This window comes from Colossoma macropomum, unplaced genomic scaffold (genome assembly GCF_904425465.1).
Source record: "Colossoma macropomum unplaced genomic scaffold, Colossoma_macropomum, whole genome shotgun sequence".
Taxonomy (NCBI): Eukaryota; Metazoa; Chordata; class Actinopteri; order Characiformes; family Serrasalmidae; genus Colossoma; species Colossoma macropomum.
The window spans coordinates 35,290,015-35,307,693 of record NW_023494803.1 but is presented as its reverse complement, the minus strand read 5'-3'; the positions used below and the strand labels follow the sequence as shown (position 1 = coordinate 35,307,693).

Below are 17,679 nucleotides of genomic sequence, written 5' to 3'. Positions count from 1 at the left end.
AGTGGAAAAAATGGAAAAACAGGAGTTTCCAAAACTATTGCTAGGATATAGAGATAATGGGACTCCTAGCAACCATGCAAGACACAGTAGAAATCCAAAACTGTCCCCATCAGATAAACAGCACTTAAACCTTTCATCTCTGAGAGAGAGGAGAAAACCAAGCTGCTTCAGATCTGAAAACATCCACAGGTGTTTCTGTCCATCCTTCTACTGTGAGAGGACTCAACTAAAACAATATGTAACTGTCAAGAAGTCATTGTTGAGAAAATGAAACAGGCAAAAAAAAGAAGACACAAAGAAAACACAAAAGCAGCTGGTGTTCTCAGTACAATGGACTGACCAGCCCAGAGTCCAGACGTCAACATCACTGAATGTGTTTTGGGCCACTGTGATCATGAGAAATGCAACCAACTTCTAAAACTGAACTTTAAAAGTGTTTTCCATGCAGATTTCTTTGAAAAACTGAAAGCAAGTCTCTTGAAAAGAATGGATGCTGTAATTAAGGCAAAGTGTGGCCTAAACTAAATACTGAAAATATGATGTTGTATTTAGTTGTTGAGGCTTCTGTGTAATTTTCTGTTAAATATATGTTGAATGAATAACTTTTACTCTTAAGTCTTAAATGGAAATTAAATAAAGGAAGGGTGGTCTCTGATTTTTGCACAGTATTATGCTCATCATGTCTGCCTTCATTCACCCAGTAACAAGACAGACATACACAACGAGTAACAGTGTTTCCTCCAGTGTTCTGCATCAGGAAAGCTGGTGTAAGAATAGAGCTGCTCCATATGCACAAAATACTAGTATTGCACTGGTATTGCTACATATGTGATGAATGTGATGTGCAATATGTCAAAAACACACCGGTGACTCACTAACGTGATGCTGCTATAATGTGTTACTATGCTAACAGCGCACAGTAAAAATCCCGTGATTGGTAAGTCTCACTTGGCCTTCTGCCCATATTAGTATTGCAAAACTCATCATTGTGATAATGATAAACAAATAATATATCGTGCAGCCCCAATTCAGCAGCAGTTTCAAACAGACAAGCCCATGGTCTGCACATGACTGAAATGAGGCTGTTTGTTCTTAGCAAAGGGACGTTTATGCGACAACACATCTTGGAACCGTCCTCCCACTTCCAAGATGTTCTCTGTTTGTTGGCGTGTTTGTTTGAGAGATTCCATCCTCCTGAGAAGGTGCTGGATGCTGTCAGAGCTGTGTGGAGCTTTCACAATCCTTTGGAGCAGAAAGCTCCAGCTCAGAAACGGGCTGAAATCACTGACCTGGGAAGGCCTGGCCAAAACAGCTGTCAGATATAAATGAAGCCAGGTGCAGAGCAATGACTGGTTCTGGCAGGTCAACACCAAGAGATGCTCACTGGAGTGTGCATAAAGAACTCCTGTTTTAGAGCTCCGGTGAGACATTTCAACCACAGAATACAGTAAATGAATCACCGCAAGACAGGCGAGATAAATTATCAAGCCGAAAAGTCTTACTTAGATTTCATTCCCTTTTATAATCTAGTTAGGAGTTCAAAATAAGCACCGCAGGGGGACGTGTAGGTCAGCTAATGTGCACCAGGCCATGCAATAGCAGGCATGTAACAGTCGGACAGGCATGTAATAGAGGGCCAGCAGCAACATGAACACAGGATGATTGTGTTTTAGACAGTTAACTGATGTTCACAGCGCTGGCTGGGAATTGGTTTGGTCCCAAATTCTGTTAAAGCCACAATCACTCCATAGCATTCTCAGAGCAGCTGTGTGCTTTATGTGACCATGTATACATTGAACCTCCAGCAGTTCAGGGCTTCAGTTCAGTTCATGATGAATATACCGGCAAGAACATTAATCAGGTGTTACATACAAGGGGCGAGACCATGCCCAGGTCATCAAATCAATCTATTTTGTGATTTTGTCTCATTGTGTATGTATTTATAGAAGTTTCCTTTTCAAAGCACAAAATACTGAGATGAGATAAAACGATAAAATACTCTGAAATAGCAATGCTTACATTCAGCTCCTTCCACCAGTCAAAAATAAACATTTCATAACATTTCAAAATAATTTTCTCAAATTTCTCTAATCTATCCAATGCCAGTATGTTTTAATTTTACCCGATTTTCTCCCCAATTTAGTCGTCTCCAATTCCACCCGCTAGTTAGGACTCCCCCAATCACACGATGCTATCAACGCTAGGAGGGTGAAGGCTAACACAGGCTTCCTCCGAGACCTGTGAAGCCAACCACCACTTCTTTTCGAACTGCCGCTCACGCAACGTCACTGGACAGCCGAACGCGCTCGGAGGACAGCGCCAACCGCCAGATCTGTTACGTCAGCTAACAGACGCCTGCGCTGACTAGCATCGCGCTGAGTGACGGGGGGAGAGGGAGGGGCCATCCCACCCACCCAGAGAGAGCGAGGCCAGTTGTGCTCTCTCGGACTCCCGGCTACGGATGGCTGTAGCATCACCAGGGATCGAACTCGCGATCTCCTGATGATAGGGTCAACGCTTAGACGGTTGCGCCACTCGGGAGCCCCACCAGTATGTTTTTTAACCAAATATCTGCCAATACCGATATGATTTAGATATCACTGTGCATCCCTAGAAATATTACATACTTTATCAATGAGTAAAAACACATTCTTTTGACTTACTAGTCAAGTCAAGTCAAACTTTATTTATATAGCTCTTTTTTTTACAATAGACATTGTCGCAAAGCAGCTTTACAGAAGGTGACAGTGGCAAGGAAAAACTCCCTAAGAGCAAGAGGAAGAAACCTTGAGAGGAACCAAGACTCAAATAGGGAACCCATCCTTCTCTGGTCGACACCGGACAGTAAACAATAAGAAAGAGCAAAATAAACAGAGGATAAGGTTTTAACATTAGTATAAAATATTAAAACACAGAAAAGGGGAAAAGCAGGTGAAGCAATGGCTATGATTAAATAGTAAGAGTTCAACAGGAGGGTCAGTGTTATACAGGTGAGGTTTGCCCAGTGTTGTACAGCAAAAGTCTTTAGATCAACATCTTTAGAAAATAAGTAATTATTTTGATCTAATGGTCACAGTTTAACCCTAAAATAAATCAGGATAAAAAACTTTCACCTGGAGGAAACAGATTTTCATACAAAAAGCATGTGAGCAAAATAGGTGTTTATATTATACTAGTTGAATATTATTTATGAAGTTGCAAAGCTCCAGCAGACTGTCAGTAATCTGCCCCTTTAAGCTGTGCTGTATTAACAACCCAATCGCATCAAAATTTGTAGGAATTCCAGTGATTTTGTAGCATTTCATATGAATCAAGTTACAAGAGAAAGACACGTCCACCTCAGTCTCAGACTTTAGTGAAGTCTTCCTTCATTACTATGATGTTCTAAACGTGTTATGAAATGTTTCTGTAAAGATCATTTTGTAACGTGGTCAGTTTCTGACCATTTGACCTCCTCTTGATAGAGTAGGTAAGCCAGTAACATGAAGTCACTTCACACTAATGGACACACACAATAATGCACCATCATCAACAGATTTAAACCCTGAAATTCAAGGCTTATTAAAGTCTATGGCTTATTATTCAGTAACTACATGGACAGCAATGCAAACCTGCTAAGTTGTTTTTAAGATATGAGAGTGAAATGGAAGCTAAGACCTGCCAGAAGGTCATTTAAGGGGTTAAACTCTTAAAATGATTATTTTTAGCTGTGCAGGTCTTTAATAGAAGCACTGCAATTGAGAAAACTCCGACAAGCCAGCAAAAGTAAATAAATAAATAAAATAAAGCGAATGCACCTGCTTATACTGTAATTCAGTCGTAATGAGGTAAAGTATGGAAACAATTTAAACATTGTAAATAGGTAATTCAGGTAATTAACTAAATACAGGAAAAACCACAGAGCACTCATGGGAATCACATTCATTTGCGAGTGTTGTAACACTCCAAATTTAGCTAATCGCTATCTGGAGTAGTTAAATAACAGCTGAAAACAGAGAAGTGCAATGTGGGGCAAGGCCATACACAACATAATGGAGGAACAGAGGAATAAACCATGACTTTATCTACGCTTTGCAACAACACTTAGTCTTTGCCTAACTCACTGTGGAAAAGGCTGCTCAGTTCACATGGATGTAACAATCTACACAGTGTTCTGATGAAAAATTGAGATGAAGAAATAATGTACACCCTAATAGCAACTAATGCCTTCCAGGAATAATCTTCACAATTACATGTCCATTATTGTGACAAGATATTAATCAAAACTTCAGTGTGTTCTCAGAGATAAATCTACTGGGCCTTTCAGCACTTTTCAATCAAGTACGAGACATCTATGTTTTCAGACGTGACCCGAGCACATTTAAAACCCATGTTTCTAAAATGCTGGCAGTAAGTGGACTCCATACGGTCAGCATATTTAGTATAATTACCTGCAGTAGTACAGATCCATGTCATATGGCATGGCAATGTATTCCTTCATCTTCATGATTAATGCACAAGAGGAAAACCAACTGAAACCTTCTGTCTTTTATCTACAAAGTGACATCTGTTAAATTCAGATGATCTCAAACAAAAGCATGCACAGCCACATACACTGGATATTAAATGTTTAATGTCTTGTACTGAACAATTACTGATCTTAATGTTGTGTATGTAGCCTGACATATGATACAGTATGTATTCTATAGAAAATCTTGATCGTGATTAATGACAAAGACAAGAAGCCTGTTGGGCTTTATTAATGCATACTGTACAATAGAAATGTGCTGTGCTTTGTCATGATGATAAATAATATTTTCTTATCAAGAGAGTAAATGATAAAGAGATATATGTATGGATGGTATATATAATGAATTATGCAAATGTTTTAGGCACCCAAGACAGCAAAACTGTCTTGGTAAAGTAAAACACCCTCTAACATTATAATAAAAACAATTAAATATAAATACTGTTACATAAAACAAGATTTTGCTGTTGATGTTTTAATTTTTTTAAATGTTGCTCTTGCTGGACTTCCTTGACGAGAGCTTTGGAAATGGTTGAGCACACCAACAGACATCAAATCACAAAGTATCGTTTATTGTTTGTTTGCATTACTCTTAATGTCTGTGGGTTTTTGAATCAAATAAATGCTTAATGCCCAAATTAATGAGTATTTTCTCTGATGCTTGGAACTTTCGCATCCACACATTCACCAGCCAGCCACTTCGTTAAGTACACCTCCTTGTATCTACACTCACTATCCAGTTTATCAGTTCCACTTACCATATAGATGCACTTTGTAGCTTGTAGCTCTACAATTACAGACTGTAGTCTTTGTTAGCCCCTTTTACCCTGTTCTTCAGTGGTCAGGACCCCCACAAGGTGGGAATTATTTGAGTTACCACTGCTGTGGCTGATCCACTCATACCAGCACAACACACACTAACACACCACCACCACATCAGTGTCACTGTAGTGCTGAGAATGATCCACCCCCCAAATAATAACTGCTCTGTGGTGGTCCTGTGGGGGTCCTGACCACTGAAGAACAGGATAAAAGGGGACTAACAAAGTATGCAGAGAAACAGATGGACTACAGTCTGTAACTGTAGAACTACAAAGTGCACCTATATAGTAAGTGGAGCTGATAAAATGGACAAAGAGTGTGAAAACAAAGAGGTGCATTTAATGAAGTGAACCTGATATAATGACCAACTAGGTCTTCTTTGTGACGCAATACTCTGCCTACTCTTTCTTACAAGCATGTCAGAATAAATGCCCTTTGTTGTCTGTTGTGCCATTTAAGCAAATAAACATTTACAGACAAAAGTTTTGCAGTTAGTTCTTTTAAAAGTTGCCTTAATGTGCGACATGTTAATATTTTAAACATTTATAAAGTAAAATGACGGCAAACAAAATGGTTGGATGGTCGCACCACCTCACATTTGAAGACTTTTTTAAAAAAAAATAATAATAATAAAAAAAAACCACTGTAAACACAATGCACTATTCAGCTGTAATACAGTAAAAACAAAAGATTGTTTTACTGAGTGACACAGCTTTGTATCCAGGGCATGTTTATTCTTAACATCACACACTTTCTCGTCTGCACTTCATTACAAACTGCAGGCAAAAGGTCCTCTAATCACCCACAGCTCCAGCTTCATCTGACAAACAGAGCTATTAATCAGCTTCTATTAAAACTAACTACCAACTATTTTTACTCGGGTGATCGTTTTACTAGAGAAACACTCCACACTGGATGGTACGTGTAGCCTATGACATATTTAAAAGACACTTAACACATTGTGGATGCCAAGCAGAAGTGTGTTGAGTTAAATGTGGGACTTCTGGCATTGTTTAGTCATCTGTGCTGCTTCTGCCTTCGGCATGGAAATCAAAGACAATTGTATTGTGAATTCCTTTCCTGCATTTATAGATTGTGGCATTTTCCTAAGCCCCTAAATCTATCACATGATTTCAATTACACAGTGTGCAGAGGGAGCAGAAACGAGCCCATGCGAGATTAATCGCCAGGCATTTTGGAATTTTGTTTTTTTATTTTTGGAATACCCTGATTAAAAACAGGAAACGTCCCTGAAGTAGGTCTTGCAACAGCCAACCACAACAAAACTCCCCAACAGTCATGCGAAGGAAACAGCTTCATCTTTGAATCATAAACTAGAGCATTCCAGAAATATTTCTCCACAAGCAACATGACATCACACTTTAAATGTTCTAGAGGGGCTGGGTTACGACCACCACAATTTTTTAGCTGGAGAAGCCAAGCTGGAATTTCTCGGTACTCTATCGGCATAAACTGAGATGACAATCAGATGAGTAATCAGAAAGCTGCAGCATATGTAAGAATGTGTTTTGTAATAAGAAACACATCCAGAGAGTAAGGAGTTTTGCACTGCTGATGTTTTTAGGCCTCGGGGAAATGGTGATGGAAGTGAGTCAAAGACTTGATGGCAAGGCAATGGCTGACTTGGTGGCATGGTGCACATCCCATAGCACCCATCACTTTCTGAAACTGCTCTACTCCTCAGGCACGCTCCTCTGAGGGGAAACTAAAAGAGTTAAGGCCTCTGATCCTCAAGAGTGGTTTGATTCAGAGTTTAGACAGCCTGGTCTGCTATACGTATTATCTCAATAGAAGCTCTGCTTACAGTAAAGAATGGAAGTGGCTGTCCATCTCAGCTCAGGTGCAGCGGTTCAGCAGAGCAACAGGGAGCACCATGTGTCCATGCGACAGAGAAACAAGCTGTGCTTCTCTTTGAACTAGGGGCAAGCGAGCATGCAGCTTAGAGTGAATAAAGCCATTATTCACAAACCCACAACAGGAGGCCACAGCCAGAAATGACCGAAGAAGAGAACCGTGAAGAGATTTAGACGACTTCCTGGACATAATACTTCTAAAGGGCATATTGGGTTACGGAGGTCCGCAGAACGCTTTAAGCTCTTTACTTTGGTGTACACGGTCCTGTAGGTCATGTAGCTACACCACATGGGAAAAAACTGGACTGTGCTCTGGACTAGGGCTCAGCAAATAATCTTTTGGTTTTTGTAATAAAATGAAAATTTGAAAAAGTGTAATTTTCAAATTGCAAGACCTGCAATTTTAATTTTATCCCATATTATTCACAGCTATCTTAACATGTTTTAGATAATGGGATTTAATCTAACATTGCAGAACTCGTACACTGGCTTAAGCCTGAAATAATAGATGTGCTTGACTTCAAGGCCAAAAATAGCCTGGAGATAAATTTAAAGAAAACACATATAACCTCTTCAATGGCCAGTTTTATTACACAATTCTTTAACCTAAGAATAGCACAATCAGTTTGCACTGAAGTCCCTGTAGCTACTGAATAATAAGTCTTAGTATGTAGTAAGTCTGAGGTTTTAAGCGGTTAAATTGCCATCGCAATACTAGTCAGAAAAATCGCAATTTGATATTTTACACACATCGTTCAGCTCTTTTCAGCACTGTAATTTTTTAGAAAGATTGAGACAGTTTGCGTGATTATCATGCCAGCCAGTCAGAGAACACCTGATATGGAACACTTGAGCATACTGTCACTATTGCACAAAAACTTCCATTGTTTGAAAACTTAATTTACCCTGTGCACTGTGTTAAAATTTCATGATTTCATAACAAAACAGAAATGGTCCAAAATTAGATTCCAGCAGCAGTGATACTTTAACATCATTTCAAACATGTACCTGCAACTAAATTAGTTTTACATTAATAAAAACATGATTCCAAACTTTTGAATGTTGATCCCAAACTTTTGAGCTAGTCTGCATACTGTATTACTGCATACTGTAACAGAGCAGTACAATGAGAATACAATAGCAAAAAAAGGTATCAAGTCCCACGGTGCTTAAAAGGCAGAGACTCTGGTCTTTCAAAGGGCCATCACAGAGCCAGAATGGCTCCTATGGAAAGGTCACACTCATTATATACTCTTAATGTTAATCCAAGAGGAGCAGAGGTCTGCAATTATCCAGCTGTACCCATACTGCCTTCGAGGCAGAGTAGCCCTATCTCCAGATCGCACTTAAAATTGCGCAACTATAAGTAAACCAACAGCTGTGGACATTTACGCACTTTTGAAATCTAAAGTCAAGGGCAAACTGTCAGGCTTGATCTCTTAAAATCAGTTTACAGTCGACGAGGCTGGCATTATACACAAACACTGGCATCTGATTCAAACACGATTCTTTAAAAAACAATTCAATGTGTTATGAAATCTCAGTTTTTACCATAATTCAATTTACGTATGTAAACGTAAATGGAGGAGCCCATTACATGTCCAAAAGTTTGTGGACACCTGCTTATCCAACATTTCTTCTGAAATCAAGGGAATTAATAGGAAGTTCAGCCTCCTTTGCTGCAGTAACAGCCTCTGCACTTCTGGAAAGGCCTTATACTGGATGTTGGAACATTGCTGTGAGAATCCTTTTGCATTTAGCCACAAGGGCATCAGTGAGGCCAGGTACTGATGTTAGGTGATTAGTTCTGGATCACTCCAACGCATCCCAGAGGTACTGGATGGTGCTTCATCACTCCAGAGAACAAAGTTCCACTGCTCCACAGCCCAAAGCTGGGGAAGCTTTAGAACCCTCTAGCTGATGCTTGGCATTGAGCATTGTGACGTTAGGGTCACATGCAGCTGCTCCAGATTGTCCCATTCTATTGATCAGTGCTTTTAATGAATATTATACAAAGTCTGTACATGTAATTGAATTAAATGGCAACCGGAAGTAGATGAATTCGTTACTTACGGATGTCTGGATAATTTTGGTACAAGTCCAAAATTCAAGTCAAGAAAAAATAGGAGTTTCCAAAACTGGAGCTCTAAAATGATTAAAAGCTACAGAGAAAATGGGACTCCTAACAATGCTGCACCAACATTGTCCCCATCAGATAAGCAGCACTTAAAGCTTTCATCTCTGAGAGAGAGGAGAAAATCAAGCTGCTTCAGATCTGAAAAAATCCACAGGTGTTTCTGTCCATCCTTCCACTGTGAGAAGACGACTCAGCGCTATGAGTCTGAAAGGATGTGTAGCACTAAATAAAATTTGCTCATTAAACAAACAAGCTGCTGGTGTTCATAGAACAATGGACTGAGCAACCCAGAGTCCAGATCTCAGCATCAGTAAACGTGTTTGGGATTATTTGGATATTTAGAAGCAAGACCAAATTCTAAGACCGAACTCTGAGGTGTGGAAAAATATCCCTGCAGATTTCTTTGAAAAACTGAAAGCAAGTCTCCTGAAAAGAATGGAAGCTTTAATAAAGGGTGGACACACTAAATACTGAAAATGTTGATATCATATTTAGTAACCTTGAATCTGACTGATTTTTGCACAGTACTGAACAATGAATACTACTATAATTAGTTATAATCAGTTCTAAGATTCCAAAATATCATTGCAGTTGATTGAGCCCCATCAAACTGAATCATGCATCAATGTATGTTTGGACCTCTGACACATCTCTCTTTACACAGACATTATTTCTGACCAAAGATAAAATGACATTAAGTGTTTAAATTGTATCCAAGATAAAATACTACTATAGTGGCCATTACAGTAGGTTGTTTTTCACCAATAAATCCATGTCATCATTGCATATGACCATAAACAAGCTTCTATGGCATCAGCACTGGAGGTGGCAGGCATGTGGCATGGAGGATATATGACTGTGGTCATGGGTAGTGGGAGGCAAGCACAGTCACATCAGCAAAGCTTCGACATGAAACAGTACTCGGATTTACCACAACCCACACAAACCATGCTTGCTGGTTTTGTTTGGGTTAGTCATGATCTTTACAAGTCACACTTATAAAACCAAACGTACTGTTACTTGCTTTTATGAGACAATCATGTAACAAACATTACTACCACAAAAAACTTTCTCCAAAGCTTTTTCGAGATAAACTTCATGATATTTTTCAAATCTATCCATGGGAATCAGTGAACACACTATTTTCGTATAATTCCATTAACTCTACACGATCATGAAACAGTTATAGATCCTCAGCATCTCTTGAACTAAGCACTTCCTCTAGAATGTGATATTTCAGGACCAATCAAAGAAAGCACACATTCCTTCCCCAGCTGCTCCATCCGTGATTTGGCCCTTTGATTAGATTGACGCAAAGCACTTCTGGATAACATCAGGCCCATCCGTTCTGTTCTTCACTGCATGCAGACAGACTGAGGCCTTACAACACCGGAGCATTGCAACAGAGCAGATCCCCTGCTGCAGAGTGAGACAAGCCTAAAAACATTCCAAAAGCTTTGGATTTGCTTACAAGTGGCAAGGGATGGATGGTTTTATTCTCTGAGTTTGAGTTCCTGGTCCACTTTCAGAGACCTGAAAACAACTTCTTAGATCGCTATGTGCTGAAGAGTTAATGTTTTTCTTGTGTCAATTATCATTCGGCTGAGTAAGACCATGTCCCTGTTCCAGTGTTTTTCTGGTAAATGTTCATTTATTACTCAAGTGTTCAATTCGAGTAAGTTCTAAGTACACAGTGGATGAGACAAGACCCATCTAATGGAATTAGCCATGTCCAGTAAGGAAGACAATCACACACAATCAATAAAAACAGTTAAATAGAATATAATGTTTGCTTTGTCTAACTTCAGCTAACAACCGGCCTAAGAGCAGTCTGTGAATGAGTGCACACTGAAGGGAAAATTCAACAGATTTTTTAACATTTCTGCATAATTCACTGGTTGAGATGAAAACAAAGTCATTCAAAGTGGTTTGATGTAAAACTTGTAATTGTAGAGAAATTTATTGACTCAGATTTCTTTGCAGTTGTGGTGACAGGAACCAGGGGTCTCGATGTCTACAATGCAAATACAGCCCCTTTTATTTACTACCCAAAACAAGCAGTGAACTCAGGCATGACAGAGTTTCAAACATAAACATAGTTATACACCGATCAGGCATAACATTATGACCACCTCCTTGTTTCTACGCTCATTGTCCATTTTATCAGCTCCACTTACTATATAGGTGCACTTTGTAGTTCTACAGTGACAGACTGTAGTCCATCTGTTTCTCTGCATACTTTGGTAGCCCCCTTTTACCCTGTTCCTCAGTGGTCAGTGGAGTTTTTAAACACTGCGTCCACTCACTGTCCACTCTATTAGACCTGCATTGTTGGCCCACCCTGTAGATGTAATTGGTGGTCACAGGACGCTGCTCACAGGACGCTGTTGACTGGATATTTTTGGTTGGTGGACTATTCTCAGTCCAGCAGTGACACTGAGGTGTTTAAAAACTCCAGCAGCACTGCTGTGTCTGATCCACTCAGACCAGCGCAACACACACTAACAAACCACGTCAGTGTTACTGTAGTGCTGTAAACTTAATAAAGGTAAAATAAGTATTCTTTTGGTGGTATTTTGCCTCACAACTCCCTACTTGTACCTTTCTATCCTGAATGTATTTTAAATATATATGAAAATATAAAATAAAGAGAAATATATATATATCTATATCTCCAAAACCTAACCCAAAACTACCACAAAAACGATCAGGCAGCATATTCATAACCATTGTGTGCATTTTTTTTATGTGATATAGATTTTAGAGGCCTTAAACACTTCGAACGTCTGGTTCCTACCACTGTTACTGTGAACAATTTTCTCTAGAATGGATCATTTCACATCAAATCACTCTGAATGACCTGTTTACATCTTAATGATGTAACTACATGGAAATGTTTGAAAAATCTGAAGATTTCCCCCTTAACATGTACAAAAAGCTATACAGCAAGTGTGGTTCAAAAATATTTTAGCTTTAAAACCATTTAAATCTTCTTATTCCCATTCAGTGTAAAATTCTCTACAGATCCTTATGTATGTAACCACTAGACCACAGTTGAACACGATTACTTCCAACAGGGAGATAAAATCTATCTCTGTGCCTATTATGGTAAAACATGTAATGCATTAAAGCACCCAGCTTCATTTAAAGGCACTTTAGAGAAGAAATGTGCATGGAGTCTATTTAGGGTGAGCTTATTTTCTAAAATGACAGCGTAGCAGAAGCAGCTGGCAGAAGCCCCGGAGGCGTCGAGGGACCATGCTTCACCAGATCAGGGAGTATGGCAGCAATTACACTGGGTCACTCTGATGATTTCAAGGCATTTAAACGAGATGAACGGTGGGGCCAGGCCACGGCCTCCTTAGTGTCACCGCATCCACAAGTGATGTCTGAGAGGTGCACTTAGCAGTTGTTTCACTCTCAAAAACTGGCTGCTGAGCATTATTTTCCATAAATTAGGACCTGGCCAAGAGTGGCCCTACAAGGACACAGATATGATACATATTGTACATGATGGAGTCGAATCCTTTCATGAACGCAGGGAGAACACAAAGGCTTGGCAATTAACACTGATGTAATAGTAAGTAATGTAGTAATGGCATAATGATCTCACTGGAACTGTTTCTAACGAAAAGTGCCATGTGATGTGTTATCAGAACCAGATCTAAGAAATTATGGAACATTATGTTCTAATTATTTGATTGGTCCAAAATTAACTCTCCATCTGCCAGACCAAAATTAGGACATACATATGGATTTTATAAGCGTCTGTATGATTTCTCAGCTTCCCTCCAGGAAAAGTTATGAGAAACTATTACACCACTGCAGTACTGAGACACAAGCCAAAAACTGAGTTAAAGTGTGCAGCTCCTTTAAAAGAAGGAGATGTTATTTCTCTAAATTATTTCTCTTCAGCACATGAACTTTCAGCATGACACCTATCAAGGCCTATCTGACCAGGATCTCCATAGCCTGACGAAAGCATATCACTGATTTAGAAAAAAGTGACAAACTGAATTTACTTGGTTTAATTTGTACATCATTTCCAAATGAATAAAAATAGTATAATAATACAATAATCTTTCAGTTTACTGGCAAAAACTTTTAGGAGTGTCATGATTATCATTCAAATTTGATAAATTCATGAAAATTAAATATGGTATCTGCAGGCCATTATAAATCCAATCCAGCTAATAGCACTCAGTTTGCTTATGTGAGCATCAGTAGTATTCAGCAGGATCTCACGAATGTAGGTCTATGAGGAACAGCTCAGAAGACAGCTGACAGGCTAACATGCTCCTCTATTAAGACTCAATAGGTTTTACTGAAGGATTCACTGTAAAACTGCAAACATGCAAAGTAAACAATAGGGGATCAGAACATCTGTTAGAATTTTTCACGCACTTCAAATGTCCGTCTTTAAGCAGAGCTAGCCTAAGTAGTATTATTCAGTGTGGGAAGTGAACACCACCTCCAGCTTGGTAACATAACACTGAAATTCTCACAGAAAAGCTAGCAGAAATGATCATTACCTTAGTGGTGGTACTCAGGTTACTTATAAGTGATGATTTCTGTATTAAATACTGCTGTATAAGGATATGTGCACATGTGATTTCTCAAAATTTCTCAATGGCTAATACCTGCAGATACCATACAGTATACACCAATCAGGCATAACATTATGACCATCTCCTTGTTTCTATGCTCATTGTCCATTTTATCAGCTCTCCATTTTATCAGGTAGTTCACCAGAGTGGACAGTGAGTGGACACAGTGTTTAAAAACTCCAGCAGCACTGCTGTGTCTGATCCACTCAGACCAGCGCAACACACACTAACACACCACCACCACGTCAGTGTTACTGTAGTGCTGAGAATGATCCACGAACCCAAATAGTAACTGCTCTGTGAGGGTCCATGGGGGTCCTGACCACTGAAGAACAGGGTAAAAGGGGGCTAACAAAGTATGCAGAGAAACAGATGGACTACAGTCTGTAACTGTAGAACTACAAAGTGCACCTATATAGTAAGTGGAGCTGATAAAATGTACAATGAGCATAGAAACAAGCAGGTGGTCATAATGTTATGCCTGATCGGTGTAAATACAGACAGTGGCAGCTCTTGATGTAATATATTTAATTAATGTCATCAGGTATTGTATTGTAAAGTATATGTAAATACCCATCATGTGCTGAGATGAGAAAAAATCTCTAAAAATGTCATTTGAATGGATAACTAATTGCCTGTAAGGGAACTTGCCTAAAAACAGCCCCATAGGTCATTGAGCGTTCCCAGTCTTGAGATCAAGCCAAGAGGATTCTGCAAAGTTTGCAGCATTTCAGATTCCTTTGGCTTTGTCTTTAAGTCCAGCACTTCTTAGGCGCTAAACAAACACCAGCACTCCAATTTAGCGGACAACACTGAAACAACATGTTCAATCCACATTTCATTCGGTTCAAATGAGGCTAGGCCCTCTGACTTAGCACTCGTCCTGTATCAGTGCAACGCTGTTTATATTAAGCCACGTGTGCCTCGCTACAATTTATTACTGCATATGTTGGCGAAAAATAAGAAGAAATATGTCACCGACGTGCCAGAGAAAACCTGGTTAGCAACGTTCAAAAATAATTCACCAAATCCAAATTCAAAACCAGGCTTTTGTCGAAAAAACATGTAACGGCATCTGATTCACTGATACACTGATCCTGATTCATGTTGTGTGCCATAAGGTTGTGCACACAGAAGCAGAGAACTGTGAGTACAAAGAAAAAATGTAAATATTTGAGGAAATAAGTGGACAGCTGCCCTGCACTGTTAACCTCAGTATTGGTTGCATTGGACAACAGATGGAATGCAGTCTTGAGACAGCGCAAAGGTCCAGAACTACTAGAGTTACTAGGATGTGACGGATCAACCGAATTTAAATGAGCACCACCAGCTCATAAATTCCCCCTGCAAATACAGAGCAGTGATGGCACAAGGGTCCATTACAGTTTTTCTGTGAGAAATCTGAGACAAAAAACGCAGAAGCAGCCCGCAAGACGCACACACACACACACACACACACACATACACACACATCATTTATTCAGCGTTTTATAAACACGACTCTCCAGGACTGTCCATTAGCTGTCGTGCATCGCAGCTTGATGAGTGATTGATTCTCTCCTAACTAGACCTGGACACCGTCCAAACATGTGTTTGTTTTTTAATGGTCTCCTCTTTCTGAACCCTGCTTGCAATTACTCTCGCTGGTCCTATTACCGAGCGGGGGCATCATTAACCAAAAATGTCCAGCGAAAGGGGTGGCTGATCCGGGGCCTGTGGAGGAGCGGACAGGAGCAGCGGTTCGGTTGATGAGTTGCTGGCCCGCGCTGCATCCCCAAAGCCACGATCACAGTAATTATCAGCATCCAGGTTTATCATCATCTTTAAGTCCCTACAAAACCATGCTGAGAGGTTGAGAGCCAAACACATGGTGGTTAATGGTGAGGAGCTCTGGCTCTCTCAGTGTACTCCTGAAAAGCGATGGAATCTGCTGCGGCGCTCTTACCCAAGGCTACAGCCAGGCTTACAGGAGGAACCACTCTGCATGGTGAAAGCAACTGGTTATGTTTCTGAGCTAAAATCCTAGACCCTGTTGCTTCTCAAATAGTCAGAAGATTGAACAGAATCTTTATATTCCCATTAAACCCTGGGGTCAGCAAAGGTCCAAATAACTTTGGTATGCTCTCAATATCATTGCTTATTATTGCCACAAAGACAGCCCCAATAAGTGCACGGAAATTAAGCAAATAAGAACTTCCAGAATATCACAACACTTACAAGGGACAATACTGAGGACTAAATTCCACTAGTTCCAGAAGTAGTTTCTGACCAGTTGCTTTCCTTTGTTGTCTCATTTTACCTACACTGTATTCTAAATATGAGTTCTGGTAATGGCCATGTAACTTTGTGGAGTCACATCATGAATATAGTGTAGTGGGTAACACCTCTGCCTTCTATGCTGTAGGCTGAGGTTCAATCCCTGCCTAGGCAAGCACCCTAGACTATACCAATAAGAGTCCTTGGGCAAGACTCGTAACACTACCTTCGCCTACCTGTGTAAAATGATCAAACTGTAAGTCGCTCTGGATAAGAGTGTCTGCCAAATGCCATAAATGTAAAAAAAAGGTCTGAATAAGAGGCTGATGTTTATTACATAAACATTATCTCAACCTGCAGCATAAACATATCATAAACACTGTTTCAAAACATTCCAGTCCATATATGCTGCAAAGCTGCTGCACCAACACAATCGTGATGTCAGAACCATGAACAACTTTACATATGATCACCCATTCAGGCTACAGTAATTTAGCCCTTTTTATTCATATTGAAGTAGAGTGTTGTTACTGTAGACAGTCTTGTGGGAAAAGAAAATGATTCCAAAACATTCCAAAGGAGCCAAAATTAGTGGCTGAAAACTTTCTGAATTTTTCTGATGTCCCTAAGTTTTTCATGCCAAACTTAACAGGTTGTTGCACATCTAGGCCTGGACTGCTATTTGAACAAGGCACAATTCAGGGTAACCAATCACAACAGAATTTACACTACATGGCAAAACTTATGTGGATACCTGACCTTCACACCTATATGAGCTTGTTGGACACCCAAGTTCAACAGGCCACTGGAGTTCCTCAACATCAAACTTGTCAAACCATGTCTTTATGGAGCTCACTTTGTGCACAGGGGCACAGTCATGCTGGAACAGGACAGGGCCTTCCCCAAACTGCTGTCACTAAATTGGAACTGTTTAAAATGTCTCTGTTCCACTGTACTGCCAACGTTTGTCCATGGAGATTTATGGCAGTGTGCTTGATTTTATACACCTGTTAGCAATGGGTGTGGCTATAACACCTAAACTCAATAATTGAGAGATGTGCCCACATACAGTGCACGATCACTCATTCAGGATATAACAGTTCAGCACATTGAAGCGATGCAGTGTTTTTACTGCAGGAGAAGAATATGCAGGGAAAATGTTTAAAAGTTAGCAGCAGAGAAAACAAATGTATTATCATAGCTTTTTGAAGGATCTATACATCCAAAAGGAGTGACAGAAGTTCGAACTCTGGTGCAGCGGAGTGTTTCTCCTTAAACTAATACAGTTTTGTACACCATTTCAGCCTGGGTTGCTTTTTAAACAAAGAACAACCAATCAGAACAGAAGTAATTTACATATACAAAAACAGCTTGTTTAATTCTAAGGGGTAAAGAAATGTTGGAAAATTGTCATGTAAAAAATGAATTATGACTACTTTTGCTACATAAAACCACAGAAGACATTAAAACTTGACT

At 39.7% G+C, this 17,679-nt stretch overlaps 1 protein-coding gene across 1 annotated transcript in view; it reads right to left on the bottom strand.

Moving 5' to 3' along the window:
• The window catches only part of kif6 (kinesin family member 6), a 100,816-nt gene that overhangs the window by 33,856 nt on the left and 49,281 nt on the right, over positions 1 to 17,679 (bottom strand). The window lies entirely within an intron of this gene.